The 15505-nt window shown below is 53.8% G+C and overlaps 1 protein-coding gene across 1 annotated transcript in view; it reads right to left on the reverse strand.

The window, feature by feature from the left end:
* AGBL3 (AGBL carboxypeptidase 3) overlaps positions 1-15505 on the reverse strand; it is a 2309829-nt gene that overhangs the window by 2277527 nt on the left and 16797 nt on the right. The gene's annotated exons all lie outside the window — the stretch shown is intronic.

Here is a 15505-nt window from a genome sequence, read left to right on the forward strand (position 1 = left end):
GCTAGGAACGGTATGTTCATCCTGGCGTCTGAGCTTGTTATTGTTAAAGTCCGCAAATTTATGCTTTGCGCGTGTTCTAGGCGAGCGTGTGACCCGCGCACCCCTGGAATCCAGTTCCCAGTCCAATAGCGTGTGGAAATTCACACGCACCACGGGATACAGCGTGTGACCCGCGCACCCCTGGAATCCAGTTCCCAGTCCAATAGCGTTTGGAAATTCACACGCACCACGGGATACAGCGTGTGACCCGCGCACCCCTGGAATCCAGTTCCCAGTCCAATAGCGTGTGGAAATTCACACGCACCACGGGATACAGGTTCGCTGAGGTACTTGCGTGTGTAAGTGCCCGCGCACCCATTAAATACACGTACATAGGCCAATCGCGTGTACGCGCACTTTTGTCCAATTGCACGCGATGACACTCTGACGTGCAGTATCTCCACGTGTGCCCCGTCATCACGTGCTGAGTGGGGAACACCCGTGCGGGTCACGTCACAGACGTGCTGACGCGCTTACGCGCTAAGGGCCTTTCCTCGGATTTCACGCTGACGTGCAGGATTTTCACGTGCCAAATCACTCCGTATCAAGCTGGCCACGCGAAAACACACGGAAGACCACGCTCCTGCCCAGAAGGCCGAGTTACTGCCCCCCAGTGCCCCGAGCAGCCTCCCACGTGCCATCTGCTGCTGCCTGCCTGCCTGCCTGCTGCCACCGTGCCCTGCCATTTGGTGCCTGCACATCAGCCATCTGCAGGGGTCCAGTTGCTGTGTCCACCCCTGCTGGAACTGAAGACTCCCGACTGGGATTACATCGCTCCACAGCCCAGCCCCAGGACCCAGTTGCCCACCCACACCTGCCTCTGGGGTTGCCATGTCGGGCACTTCCACATCTGGCACCAGTGGCAACCCCAGGCCAGAGGGGCAGAGGGGCACCAGCTTCACTGTCACCGAAGTTGGTGTCCTGGTGGAGCATGTCCTGGGGCAGTATGATGCCCTCTTTGGATCGTCCCGCCCAGCAAGGAAGGACGGCAGAGGATCTGGGCCGACTGTGTGGTTGCCATCAACGCGGAGGGGGTGGCAACCCGCGACGTCCTGAAGATCAAGAAGCGCTGGGAGGACTTGAGGTCCAGGACCCTTGTGAAGGCCCGGCGCCTCGTGGAGGGGGGCCGGGGCCGCATGAGTTCCATCCAGATGAGGGTCCTGGAACGCGTACGCCCAGCGCTCCACGCCCAGATCCTTGAGAGGGAGGCCCGTCTGGAGTTGAGCGGTAAGTGTCCATGCATTACTGTGTGAGACAGGGCATGTTGCGGTGTGCTGGTTCTATGATACTTGCCTGTATGTGTGCCATAGGCCATGTATGCATGTATGTGTGCAGGGACATCATGGTAATGCATGTGCGACCAGTGATGTGTGATGCACATGGTTGTTGCATGTGTTGAAATGGCGCATGGGGAGCCCTATGCAGATTTTGGACATGAGAGCATGCCAGTCTCTGTACCTGGACATGGGTGGGGGTGAGGGATGGGTGCTGATGCCAGGTACATATATGGTAGCCATGTCTGTGTGCCTGACCTGCGTGTCTGTGACTTGTGCATGCCATGGATGCATGACACATGTGTGTGACAATGCACAGATTCAGTAAAGCAGCCAAATTACCCTTGTATCCGCTGTGTTTGGTGTGTTTGGGGCCAGATGGATGTGACTGAGGTGAAGTGTGTGCATGTGATAGGCATGAGCCATGATGCATGTGAGTTACATATCATTGAATGTTTCAAGAGTCCATTGGACATGCATGGAAATGTCCATGGCATGCACCATGCCTGTTACTGTGTGTGTTTTGCCTGGACTGACCCATGTGTTGTGGAGGGACATGATGGAAGTGTACTTTGACAGTGGTGCTCATCTGCTATTGCTTCCTGTCTAGGGGACCATTGTACAGTGCCCTGATTCTTGTGTTCTTTGTCTCCCTCTACGCAGCGGCTAGTGAAGAAGAGGGCGGAGACGGCGCTGTGGAGCAAGGCGGCGGGGATGCCCCCACGGCTGCAGCGGAAGGGGTGGGTGAGCCCCCACAGGGGCCTGCTACGGTGGGAGACGGTGAGGAGCCATCCAGGTTGGTGGTTTGCACAGAGGAGGAGGAGGCCGCCACTGGGGCACACATGGGGCCTGGTGGGGGCATCCCTGCTGGTGCAAGTGGTGCAGTCCAGGGCCAGGGGCAGGAGGCAGCACAGGTCACCGTGGAGGGGCCTGTGCATGTCGCTGTCCCTGACCCTGTGAGTGCACCACCATGCACCAGCAGGGATGCCCCATCCCAGGTCTGTCCGCAGGTAGAGGGGATGTCCATGTCACCTGACTCCCCTCCACCTGCGGACGTGGGAACCCCTGGCCGTGCGGAGAAGGTCCTGATTGGGGTCGCGATGCGCACGGCTGTGATTCGTGATGCCGTGCGTGCTTCCCGGGAGGAGCACGCACGTCATCACGAAGTGCACCGTGCCGACGTGGCCCAATTGGGATCGGCCATGTTCGGGGGTTTCCTGCATGTGTTGGCCAATGTGGCGGCCCTCTCCTCCTCTGTGCAGGCTATCCACCAGTCGTTCTCCTTGCCGTCTTCCAGCCCAGATGCCACCAGGGCCCCCTGTGGACCTGCCCCAACCAATGCAGCCAGCTCGGTGGGGATCCCATCCCTGCCACAGTCGGGAGTCAGAGATCCAGCAGGGGTGGACACCACAGCAACTGGACCCCAGCAGATGGAGGATGTGACGGCATCATCGGGCAGGGCACGTGCACGACGGCGTCGGTGGTTTCCATCAGCCTGGATGCCGTCGTGCTGGCACAGGCAGTTGCGTCGGAGGCAGCAGCAGGCTCAACGTGGGAGGCATCATGGCTCGGGGCCATCAACATCAGGGGTGCAGGCATCGGCCGGAGGGCAGGAGAACCCTGGAATGGGAGTGGCTTCCGTGTGGGAGCAGTTGTGCCAGCGGATAGGTGCGGAGCGGCAGCGGGCAGAGGAGGAACGGCTCACGATGGTCAGGGCGGAGGACTCCATGCGGAGGGCGCTGAGGCGGGCTGAGTGCCTCGACGGTCTTCGCAGGGAGTTTGAGCTTGACACTGCGTTATCCCTGCGGGACCTCGGGGCCAGGGAACATGCCCGCCTCCAAGCCATTGACCAGGAGTTCGATGATGCCCTGGCCCATGACAACAACCAGTGAGCCGTCCGAATAGCCCGCTGCCTTTGTATATAGTTGTATAGTTAGGGTTAGGTTTCCTTTGTTTTTTTGAAATTTTTTTGGTTGCGATTGGACAATGCACCACTTTTTTGTATATAGTTCAGTTTTTAGTTAGTAGTCATAGTTAGGTTTAATTTGGTTGGGCTCATGGACCCAGGATGATCTTCTTCATGGTTCTTCATTGGCTTATTTTAATTTTTCAGATTATTTTCTTGGACATTCATCTTGTTTTGTTTGATTTGCTTTGTGTTTTTTCTTATTTCATTTCCATTCTACTTGCTGTTCAATACATTTATTTTTTGATTCTTCAATGTGTCGTATCATCTCATTGCTTTCAGGAATGTCATGTTGGGTGTTTTGTCATTCACTTGCAGCCATTGTGTGTGACAGACATGTGTTCAATTGCATTATTTAAATTGGGGGTGTAACATGTAATTGCCTTTGATATGTGGGTGGGTGTGATAGTTGGTTGGGCCTTTTGGCAGGGGAGGATGGGCATTACGGACATGATTGGGGAATGTTGGGACCCAGGTGCAGGGGGGCATGGATTGGACATGGGTGGGGGCCTGCTGGCAGGTGCCCCACAGTGCTGGGGGTGTGGGGGTGGTGGGTGACATGAGTGGGGGCCTGGTGGAGGGTGCCCCTGGTGGCTGGGGTGTGGGGGTGGTGGGAGACATGAGTGGGGGCCTGGTGGAGGGTGCCCCTGGTGGCTGGGGGGTGGGGGTGGTGGGTGACATGAGTGGGGGCCTGGTGGAGGGTGCCCCTGGTGGCTGGGGTGTGGGGGTGGTGGGAGACATGAGTGGGGGCCTGGTGGAGGGTGCCCCTGGTGGCTGGGGGGTGGGGGTGGTGGGTGACATGAGTGGGGGCCTGGTGGAGGGTGCCCCTGGTGGCTGGGGTGTGGGGGTGGTGGGTGACATGAGTGGGGGCCTGGTGGAGGGTGCCCCTGGTGGCTGGGGGGTGGTGGGTGACATGAGTGGGGGCCTGGTGGAGGGTGCCCCTGGTGGCTGGGGTGTGGGGGTGGTGGGTGACATGAGTGGGGGCCTGGTGGAGGGTGCCCCTGGTGGCTGGGGTGTGGGGGTGGTGGGAGACATGAGTGGGGGCCTGGTGGAGGGTGCCCCTGGTGGCTGGGGGGTGGGGGTGGTGGGTGACATGAGTGGGGGCCTGGTGGAGGGTGCCCCTGGTGGCTGGGGTGTGGGGGTGGTGGGTGACATGAGTGGGGGCCTGGTGGAGGGTGCCCCTGGTGGCTGGGGTGTGGGGGTGGTGGGTGACATGAGTGGGGGCCTGGTGGAGGGTGACCCTGCACTGCTGGGGTGTGGGGGTGGTGGGAGACATGGGTGGGGGCCTGGTGGAGGCTGCCCCTGGTGACTGGGGGGGTGGGGGTGGTGGGAGACATGGGTGGGGGCCTGGTGGAGGGTGACCCTGCACTGCTGGGGTGTGGGGGTGGTGGGTGACATGAGTGGGGGCCTGGTGGAGGGTGACCCTGCACTGCTGGGGTGTGGGGGTGGTGGGTGACATGAGTGGGGGCCTGGTGGAGGGTGCCCCTGGTGGCTGGGGTGTGGGGGTGGTGGGAGACATGAGTGGGGGCCTGGTGGAGGGTGACCCTGCACTGCTGGGGTGTGGGGGTGATGGGAGACATGAGTGGGGGCCTGGTGGAGGGTGACCCTGGTGGCTGGGGGGTGGGGGTGGTGGGAGACATGGGTGGGGGCCTGGTGGAGGCTGCCCCTGGTGACTGGGGGGGTGGGGGTGGTGGGAGACATGGGTGGGGGCCTGGTGGAGGGTGACCCTGCACTGCTGGGGTGTGGGGGTGGTGGGTGACATGAGTGGGGGCCTGGTGGAGGGTGACCCTGCACTGCTGGGGTGTGGGGGTGGTGGGTGACATGAGTGGGGGCCTGGTGGAGGGTGCCCCTGGTGGCTGGGGTGTGGGGGTGGTGGGAGACATGAGTGGGGGCCTGGTGGAGGGTGACCCTGCACTGCTGGGGTGTGGGGGTGATGGGAGACATGAGTGGGGGCCTGGTGGAGGGTGCCCCTGGTGGCTGGGGGGTGGGGGTGGTGGGAGACATGAGTGGGGGCCTGGTGGAGGGTGACCCTGGTGGCTGGGGGGTGGGGGTGGTGGGAGACATGAGTTGGACATGGGTGGGGGCCTGCTGGCAGGTGCCCCACAGTGCTGGGGGGTGGGGGTGGTGGGGGACATGAGTTGGTGTTCATTAGTTCAAGGAGACATGTGCCTTTGCTGGGGGGCATGCCCATGGTGGGTGGGCTGCCTGCGGGACATGACCAGGGATGCAGGGTAGTCCCCTGTGGTGTGGGCTGCCTGCAGGGGCCGTGTAGGGTGTACAGGGTACACCTGGGAGGACCCACACTGTCAAATCACATGTGGAACTTCCCGCGCACCCCTGAAATACACGCGCCCAGGCTATTCGCGTGTGGAACTTCCCGCGCACCCCTGAAATACACGCGCCCAGGCTATTCGCGTGTGGAACTTCCCGCGCACCCCTGAAATACACGCGCCCAGGCTATTCGCGTGTGGAACTTCCCGCGCACCCCTGAAATACACGCGCCCCCAGGCTATTCGCGTGTGGAACTTCCCGCGCACCCCTGAAATACACGCGCCCAGGCTATTCGCGTGTGGAACTTCCCGCGCATCCCTGTAATACACGCGCCCAGGCTATTCGCGTGTGGAACTTCCCGCGCACCCCTGAAATACACGCGCCCAGGCTATTCGCGTGTGGAACTTCCCGCGCACCCCTGAAATACACGCGCCCCCAGGCTATTCGCGTGTGGAACTTCCCGCGCACCCCTGAAATACACGCGCCCAGGCTATTCGCGTGTGGAACTTCCCGCGCACCCCTGAAATACACGCGCCCAGGCTATTCGCGTGTGGAACTTCCCGCGCACCCCTGAAATACACGCACCCCCAGGCTATTCGCGTGTGGAACTTCCCGCGCACCCCTGAAATAAACGCGCCCAGGCTATTCGCGTGTGGAACTTCCCGCGCACCCCTGTAATACACGCGCCCAGGCTATTCGCGTGTGGAACTTCCCGCGCACCCCTGAAATACACGCGCCCAGGCTATTCGCGTGTGGAACTTCCCGCGCACCCCTGAAATACACGCGCCCCCAGGCTATTCGCGTGTGGAACTTCCCGCGCACCCCTGAAATACACGCGCCCAGGCTATTCGCGTGTGGAACTTCCCGCGCACCCCTGAAATACACGCGCCCAGGCTATTCGCGTGTGGAACTTCCCGCGCACCCCTGAAATACACGCGCCCCCAGGCTATTCGCGTGTGGAACTTCCCGCGCACCCCTGAAATACACGCGCCCAGGCTATTCGCGTGTGGAACTTCCCGCGCATCCCTGTAATACACGCGCCCAGGCTATTCGCGTGTGGAACTTCCCGCGCACCCCTGAAATACACGCGCCCAGGCTATTCGCGTGTGGAACTTCCCGCGCACCCCTGAAATACACGCGCCCAGGCTATTCGCGTGTGGAACTTCCCGCGCACCCCTGAAATACACGCGCCCCCAGGCTATTCGCGTGTGGAACTTCCCGCGCACCCCTGAAATACCCGCGCCCAGGCTATTCGCGTGTGGAACTTCCCGCGCACCCCTGAAATACACGCGCCCAGGCTATTCGCGTGTGGAACTTCCCGCGCACCCCTGAAATACACGCGCCCAGGCTATTCGCGTGTGGAACTTCACGCGCACCCCTGGAATACACGCGCCCCTAGGCTATTCGCGTGTGGAACTTCCCGCGCACCCCTGAAATACCCGCGCCCAGGCTATTCGCGTGTGGAACTTCACGCGCACCCCTGGAATGCACGTAGCCCGCTCCCCCAGGCCCGATCGCGTGAGGAACTTCACGCGAACCCCTGTAATACACGTAGCCCGCTCCCCCAGGCCCGATCGCGTGAGGAACTTCACGCGAACCCCTGTAATACACGTAGCCCGCTCCCCCAGGCCCGATCGCGTGTGAAACTTCACGCGAACCCCTGAAATACACGTAGCACGCTCCCCCAGGCCCGATCGCGTGAGGAACTTCACGCGAACCCCTGTAATACACGTAGCCCGCTCCCCCAGACCCGATCGCGTGAGGAACTTCACGCGAACCCCTGTAATACACGTAGCCCGCTACCCCTGGCCCGATCGCGTGAGGAACTTCACGCGAACCCCTGTAAATACACGTAGCCCGCTCCCCCAGGCCCGATCGCGTGTGAAACTTCACGCGAACCCCTGAAATACACATAGCACGCTCCCCCAGGCCCGATCGCGTGAGGAACTTCACGCGAACCCCTGTAATACACGTAGCCCGCTCCCCCAGACCCGATCGCGTGTGAAACTTCACGCGAACCCCTGTAATACACGTAGCCCGCTCCCCCAGGCCCGATCGCGTGAATAACTTCACGCGAACCCCTGTGATGCACGTACCCTGCTGAAATCGCGTGTTAGACTTCCCGCGCACCCCGGTATACACGCACACGTATTTTTTGTCAGCGGGTGTCCGTGTTTGTGGGTACCCCTTTGCACGTCATTTTTCCTGGAGGGCCACAGTATGGGACATTCATCATGGCAGTATATAGGTGCTATTTGTTGGCGCACCTTTTGGCGCACATTTCTTACAGCCGCAGAGACGCTACCGCCTGCTTTCTTGTGGCGGTCGTGTTTGTGCCTGTGCGCTGGTTTGAGCGTGCGCTTTTTTGCCCTATTCTATTCCATGAATACGTGTTGTAGGCGAGCGTGTGGGCGTTCCGCGCACTTGTGCCCTGTACTTCCCCCGTGACGCCCACGTTTTGACAAGTTGTTCCCCATTCCGAGTGTTACTCCCGTGTTCCGCCTACTTTTGTTGCGTGCGCCGCGCTATATGCGAATTTCGCTGTGGCCTGTGCGATTTTCGCTGTGACCTGGCGCACGCTGTTAGATGGCCTGTGCGCCAACGTGCGCCGCGCACTTTATCGCACATCCGCTGGTTTTCTCGCGCACGGCCTTCCATGAATCGACGTGCGCTGCTTTTCGTGCGATTTTCGCAATTGCACTGCGATTTTCGCTATTCCACTGCGATTCGCACGTTTTTGCCCACTTGCGCCGCGCTAATTATTCCATGAATCGGCCTGTAAATCTACTCATGCCTGGCTCCGCCTGACCGTACTTCTCTTATCTCCATCTCTATCCATGCCCATTCTTTAAACTCTGAATCACTTTATCATCTATGAGGCCCTAAAGCCTCATAGATGATAAAGGATTGAGGCCTTGTGCTCAATCCCGTTTTCACCCTTTTTCTTTGCTTACAGCTAAACATTGAACTGCTTTCCCCCTCTCTATTCGGTATTTGCCGTCTCTCTTTAGTCTGTGCCTCGCTTAAACCTTTTCTTCTCTCCCTGCATCAGTGACTAATTTCTATTGTCCATTACTTTATTTTGTACTGCCATTTTTCATGTTCAGTGCTTTGGCAAAAGTGCTATATAAATTATTATTATTTATAGTTTTTTTTTATACTATGCCAGCTCACCACCGTAGTAGTCTCAAAGCGCATAAACCTTTTCAGAGTTAATAAATGAATGAATACAATAGAATTTAATATAACTTTGATGCCAGGCTACTGTATAATCTTCAACATTTGAGCACCAGAGACTGCACATCCCCCCCTCCTCCTAAATTGGTGCAATTTTATTAGAAAAAAAGAAATGAAGAAAAGGGCTCTGGCATGCCAAAAAGCAGTGACATGATTCTAGCAAATGGTACGCCAGTTTTGATTGGTTGTGCAGAGTGTATCCTTCCATGAAATGTCTATGTGCCAAAAGATGAAGGTAGAATAATTTGGCTTTCCAGCAGCCACCTCCTCAAAACCTAACCCACCCCACATTCCTCATCCAAGTACAGTGTGAGGGTGCAGGCTTATAGGTAGGTCTCCGAGGGATGCAGAGGTCAATGAGTTGTCTGCATTTCACCCTCCTGCCCACTGAACCATTTGCGCTTTGAGACGTGTAGCTATGGGGTATAAATCAACAGAGGGAGGCAGAGTGAATTCTGGGATAAGTAGGCATATGTATGTAAGGATCTGTGTCCTTGGCCAGAAGCAGGTGGAGTGGTTAATAATTTCAGGACTATAACGCCCTTTCAACTGAGGATCTTTAATCAATAAGCTGTACTATTTGACATGCACAATACAGCTCCGACAATGTCATAACATGCACTTATCAGCAATACAACCACCACAATGCACAATTCTGGTCTAATGGATGACCTGGAACCTCAAGATGCAATTTTCACATTACATCCGCCACACTGTGCTGATCCACTGGAAGGCCTGGAACAGGAAAATAATCTGTTTTCTTTCACATCTGTTTGAGTAAATATAACAGAAAACCCCTGTAGGAAATCCGAACATATTTCTCCAGTACTAGCTGAGTTACACTCGCTTCCTTTGGCCTATAAAGCTGATGTTTTGCATCAGCCTCCTAACCTGGTCAATGATTACTTTGGGGTCTACAAAAGTAAAGCCGTTCTTCATCTCAATATACCAAAAGTGTATGAATCCCAAACCTCTTGGAGGGTGCCTTCTGTTGCCTTGCGCACGGCCCACACCTCTTGGATTCGTCACTTATAGGGTGCTTTCTGTTGCATTGACGCACCTGTGGAATTCGTCAATTATTTACTTTCGTCTAACTCCTACATTGATGCTATTTTAAAAAGGATTAAAAAACATCCAGTTCAGTTCCTGGTTTATAAAGCTTTTCAGTGGATGTTGATTAATTCCATTTTTCAGCCATTTATATACTGTTCTGAGCTTCGCTACCTATGGATTACGTTTGCATATTCTACAAAATCCAAATAAAATAAAACAACCTACTTAGGACCTAGGTGTCTTGGACAACCCCACAATAAAGTGCCAACAAAATTCTCAGACTCATTTGGAACCGCCCTATTCCTAAAATTCAACTTGATTCTTTGGGAAGAGAAAAGGGACCGAAAACACAGTATGGAAAGCCCAACAAAAATACATACATGGCAACTACATCCTGTATGGGAGGATAGGTCTATAAGACCCCCTCCCCGTCATACCCCACCTACATGAGGTTCGTGGCTCGTCAGGGCCCCCCCCCTGTCACTAGGGCCCAGGTGGCGGGGTGACTGCTGATCGGCCCACAGGGCCAATCGTGTTGTACTGTAACAGACCATGGACACCATTTTGGAAGCATCAAGAATCCATTTTAGATAATAGCGATCTGAACCCCAACGAAACAGCCTGCCTGCGAATGCTGCAGCTTGGCTCCCACTCACTGTGCACAGGGAGCCATGTCCTCCCCCGGCGCATCCACCCCATGGTAGATCTGCTGAAGGCCCGTTCCCACAAGCAACCAGACATGAACAAGTATCAGAACAAACACTGTATCATTTACCTTCCGCAGTACATCACTGTCCCCGAAGTGACCTGACGAGCGGTTGAAGCCTGGTAAATAACAAACACCACCTCGATTGAACAGACCCCGACCCAGCATCTAACCCCCTAACATTTAAGATATATGGTGTTAATGCCCACCTCGTATGAACCCCTGTCTATGTTCCCCAAATGAAGTGTCAACCACACACTAAAGCCTATCAAGTCATAGAGTTGCTATGTTAATTATAAACACCCGTGTTGGGGAAGGAATAAAAGTTCATAAGTATTGGAAAAGTAAGAATGACCTCAGCCCGTGTAAAATATCATATGCCTAGAAGACCCAATGAAAGGGCTTGATACAGCCCACCTAGTGCTAACTAACGAATGCTGTTAAGTACAAAGGAAGGCAGAAAAAGCATTACCAAGAATATGCGTATGTCGTACATTGGGACACGTGTAAATACATGAAAGAGAGCAAAATGTACTATCACCTCCGCACACCACCAAACCTAACGCTACCACATGTGTTATCCAACTGTTACCATGTGTTATTGATAAAATGTAGCCACCCGATGATTCGGTGATATATGAAACACTGCCAATATTTCATAGTCGTATATGGAAGAGTATATGAATGTATAGACATTAGAAATGTGTAATCTCTCTAATATTACTAACTTTATTAACCGTCTCCTCGTTCTGCATAGTGTGCAGCCCAGGCACAGAGAATTGCACATATACACACACACACACACACACAAGGCCATCTCCCCCTCCTCCCGCCAAGGTCCACCAGGATGAGCTGGTGCGCGGGCATAACAAGCTCACCTCCCCTCATTCAGTTGGACCCGCTTCAGGTATTCACCTCCCGCTTATCCGAGGCCGCCATAGTCGGCCGAATGAAGTATTTACAACCTGGTCCTAAACCCTACCGCCTCAAGGGGCCAAAAGTGCACCTTCGCTGATCCAGTAGTACTCCGGCTCACACCAAGTTAATGGGCCTTGGAGAATAGACATTCAACCCTGTACTAACATATCATAAAGTAATTCTTCACTACTTCTAACAAGACCAGAATGACAGGGTAGCTCACCCCGTGCCCTCAGATCAGACACCCAAGTTCATGACACCCGGTCAACAGGTCAGACGTAACAGTGCCCTGATGTATTGGAAAAGCTTCACATTGCATTTGTTTGTCCAGTATCCTTTTATCCCTCAGGGTAACATATTGCAGGATTTACAGGACAACTGAAATCGTATAAACGGATGAGTGTTTGTGTGTGTGTGGCCACAAGGGCAGAATGTTAGGGCAACCATATATCAACGACACTGACCGCGCCTGGCTTTGCGGCCCCAACCCGACGAGCCCAGCTGACCCATCCACCCCACTTTGGCACCACGCTGATGTCCACCAATCCTGGAGCTGCTCATCACTGCCGCGCCTATAGTTAGTCGACGCCACCCAATCCCCGAGACTATGTGCCCCCTATAGTGTGTAGGACTCATGACGAAGTTTTGTAATAAATAAGACTGTCTTTGCTATTGTCAGACAGAGCGCTCTCGGAGCTTGCAGAGTCCTTTTTATATTTACCTGCACTTGGTCTTGGTCTCATTCCCTCCTGGGGTGTGTCCTTTACTACCTTTCGTTGTGTAGAGGGTAATGCCTTTTGGGGATGCTTGGTTTCAGTGGTGACCCTGACGTGATTACATTTTTAATTTTTTCATCGTCCCCTCTGGCACGAGAAATTCCAGGCGGCAGTGGAGACGCACGGTGCGCCCGCTTAAGAGAACTGCCAGCTTACGGCAACTGGTACGCTTAGACGTGCGCACAGAATAGGACAAAGGGTACGGGGTCCCGCTCCAAAAAAAACCATTTAGTACCGCTCGCCGGAGCCGGGGGGCGGCCATTGAGTGTGTGGCAGCGCCGCCTGGACGGACCCAGTCCGGAGAATCTCGAATCAAGACGGGCATGTCAGTATTAAGTGCGAGTGATTATAAAGGGTGAAGGGGAAGGGAGCCAGATTACACAAGGTCATTGAAGGGGTACTTTCAACTATTAATGCTACTTGTATTTACTTTACTTTCTCTGCATATGGCCATTAGGTCAAAAAAGGTGAAATAAGGGAAGATAAGACGGGAGCCTAGCTCTGCAAGGGGGTAGAAGGCGGCGCCGCATAGTGCTATCTTAACTAGTACTGGGAATAAGTGAAAAGCGGAGAGTAAAATAAAGGTGTCTGAGAATAGGGAGACACGGTGTATAAATTAGAACTTGCTATTTTCTTTCTTCTTCTTCAGTCGGGGTACCTCAGTGGTGAACAAAAGATAAAAACTTTTTAAAGGTTCGGGGGCAAGTGATGATCTAGGGTAAGGGGACCTTATCAGGGAGAGAAGTACAGGGCAAGGGAAAAGGGGAGGGATAAATGTTATGTGTTGTATGTTAAAAGTATATTAAACGTTTGTCCCATGCTGCACATGTTAAGTTGACAAATGTTTCAATGAGTTGTAAAGAAATGATGTTGAATTGATGACATTTCATAGCTCTGTGGTATGGTCAATGTAAGTGTGACCGGTAAGATTTGAAGGTAATAATATTGTGAGCAAGTACTTTTTTGTATATGTCCAAGAATTGATCAAGATAAGAGTAACACACACCTATAAGCCACAGTGATAGGCACAAAATAGTACAGAAAGACAAACACTGGGAGTATAATATGGGGGCGGAGACACCCCTGGCCCACATTTGTAAAAACCCCTGGCCCACATTTGTAAAAATCTACCTGGTTATGCAGAACGTATAAAGAAATATCACGATCAGTGGGTAACAGAATTAAAGGGAGAAGGACTACCCCAAGTATGGCCAGAAGGGGGATCGTTTGATACAAGTGTCCTAGATATGGTAGCCACATGTATATTCATGAAATACAAAGGAAAACAGTTTCATAATAGAAGAGAAATATTAGACTTATGGAGGTTATTCGAGGAAGTGCCCCCACTCAAAAGGAAAGAGTCAGTACCTAACCTGCTTTCCACCGTTGACACTCCCCTAATAGCTCATGAAATTGGAAAGGAGGACACAGGAAAAGAAGGATCAATAGAGGTAACATGATTGTACCCCCTCCTAAACAAACCAGTGCCGGCAGAAGGTTAGAGTGATCCCACATATGTGCCCACCGCAGCCCCCACAGCCACCCCACGACCAACTGCACCACCACCATATGAGTTCCCCCTACAGCGTGGGCAGGTAAGCACCCCCGTAGTAGATATCGAAAAGTTAACAGAGGACCTAGATTCTAGGCTCTCAATGGCAAGCGATGAGTTATCTAGAATAAGAAATATATGTGAGCAGAGCGGAACAAGCGTAGCTAGAACTGAACAAACACCTAGAGCACAGGCACTTGACAGGTCATCTGAAGAAGGATGGAAGAAAGGGGAAATACTGTTCCGGATTCAGGAAGAGCCAACTCGAATAATAGAACTAGGGCCATAGAAGATGGAAGAAAACACAGGTGAGGAGGGAATGGCTACCGGGGGTATGGAACTGTGGTGCAATATTGAAGACGAAGAACAGGAAAGTGGGAGGTTTGGTGTGGCGATGGGAGGAAGATCAGGTAGAGGAGAGGAAACACCTCTGGGAAGGACAATGGACAGGAAGGTTAAGGAATAGAATAGGAAGAATGGCGACGCTAGGAAAGAAGGGGTTGAAGGTGAGTACTGGCAGAACAACAAAGAGCAGATTACAACTCCCATTGATATATAGGGGAGGTGGGAGGCCAAACTACACACCCTGGGCCCAGATGGATAAAGCTAATTTGTTAAAGTCATTGCCCACACTATCAGGGGGGGAAAGTAAGTGGATATACGCATTTGAGAAACATACTGCAGGAGTGCCATTGGCGGTAGGGGACGTTAAAAGCTTGCTAGTGTCAGCAGTAGGTGATCAGGCAGATAGAGTGTGGGCAAAGGCTGGCTTCCCGGGAATAACATTGGATTGTGATCGCCATGATGGAGCATTCTTTAACACAGTGCGCGCAAGGGTATGGGATGCACTAAGGAAAACATTACCAGACACACCAGATTTACAGTCAGTAATGCAGTGCACAATGAATGATGGGGAGGATGCTATGGATTCCATTTTTCAGGTGCAGGAGATGTGGAGAGCCGAAACGGGCACGCCCTGGTATCAGTCAACATCTCTATTTTACTTTATAATAAAGAGAGGGCTCCCAAAAGAGGTACAGAAAGCGCTCGACAAAATAGCTGGGATCGAGGCAAAGGGATGGCCGGAAATACAAAGCATAATAGTGCACCACTGCAAAAGAATAAAGGAGAGAGAAAAGGAAATTGCCCAAAAAAGGTTGGCAGATGAGGCCAAGTTAGTACAAACGAAGCTGGTGAAGGTCGGTGCAGCTGTAGCCGCACTCCCCCAAGACAGGGAGGGGGATGAGGAGGAGGCACTGGTAGCGATACAAGGGAGGATGGCAGCAAATTGGGCAGGAAACGGGCAGCCACACTGGAATGGACAGGAGCAATACGGAGGTCCGCAGTGGCAAGCGTGGGCCCCCTGTGGAGGACGAGGTGGGTACAGGGGCCACAGAGGGGGTGGTCAAGGATACGGGGGAAATAGCGGGTATGGAGGGCAAGGTACTAGGGGGGGACAAGGGAACTGTTGGAATTGTGGGAGGTGGGGACATTTCTCACAAAAATGCAGAAGCAGACCAAATAATGTGTATCAAGACGATCAACCATGTGGTCATCCTCACCCAGGGAGCCCCTATGGATTACCCATGAGAGGGGCACAAGGTCAGCCATAGCAGGGGTATGTAGAGCAGCGAAGAGAACCTCCTCACAATGTACAACAGCATCCACAAAGCCCCGATCATATGCAATACACACAAGGGAACCCCTTCGCCA

Source organism: Ambystoma mexicanum, chromosome 12 (assembly GCF_040938575.1).
Source record: "Ambystoma mexicanum isolate Mex_15411 chromosome 12, UKY_AmexF1_1, whole genome shotgun sequence".
Taxonomy (NCBI): Eukaryota; Metazoa; Chordata; class Amphibia; order Caudata; family Ambystomatidae; genus Ambystoma; species Ambystoma mexicanum.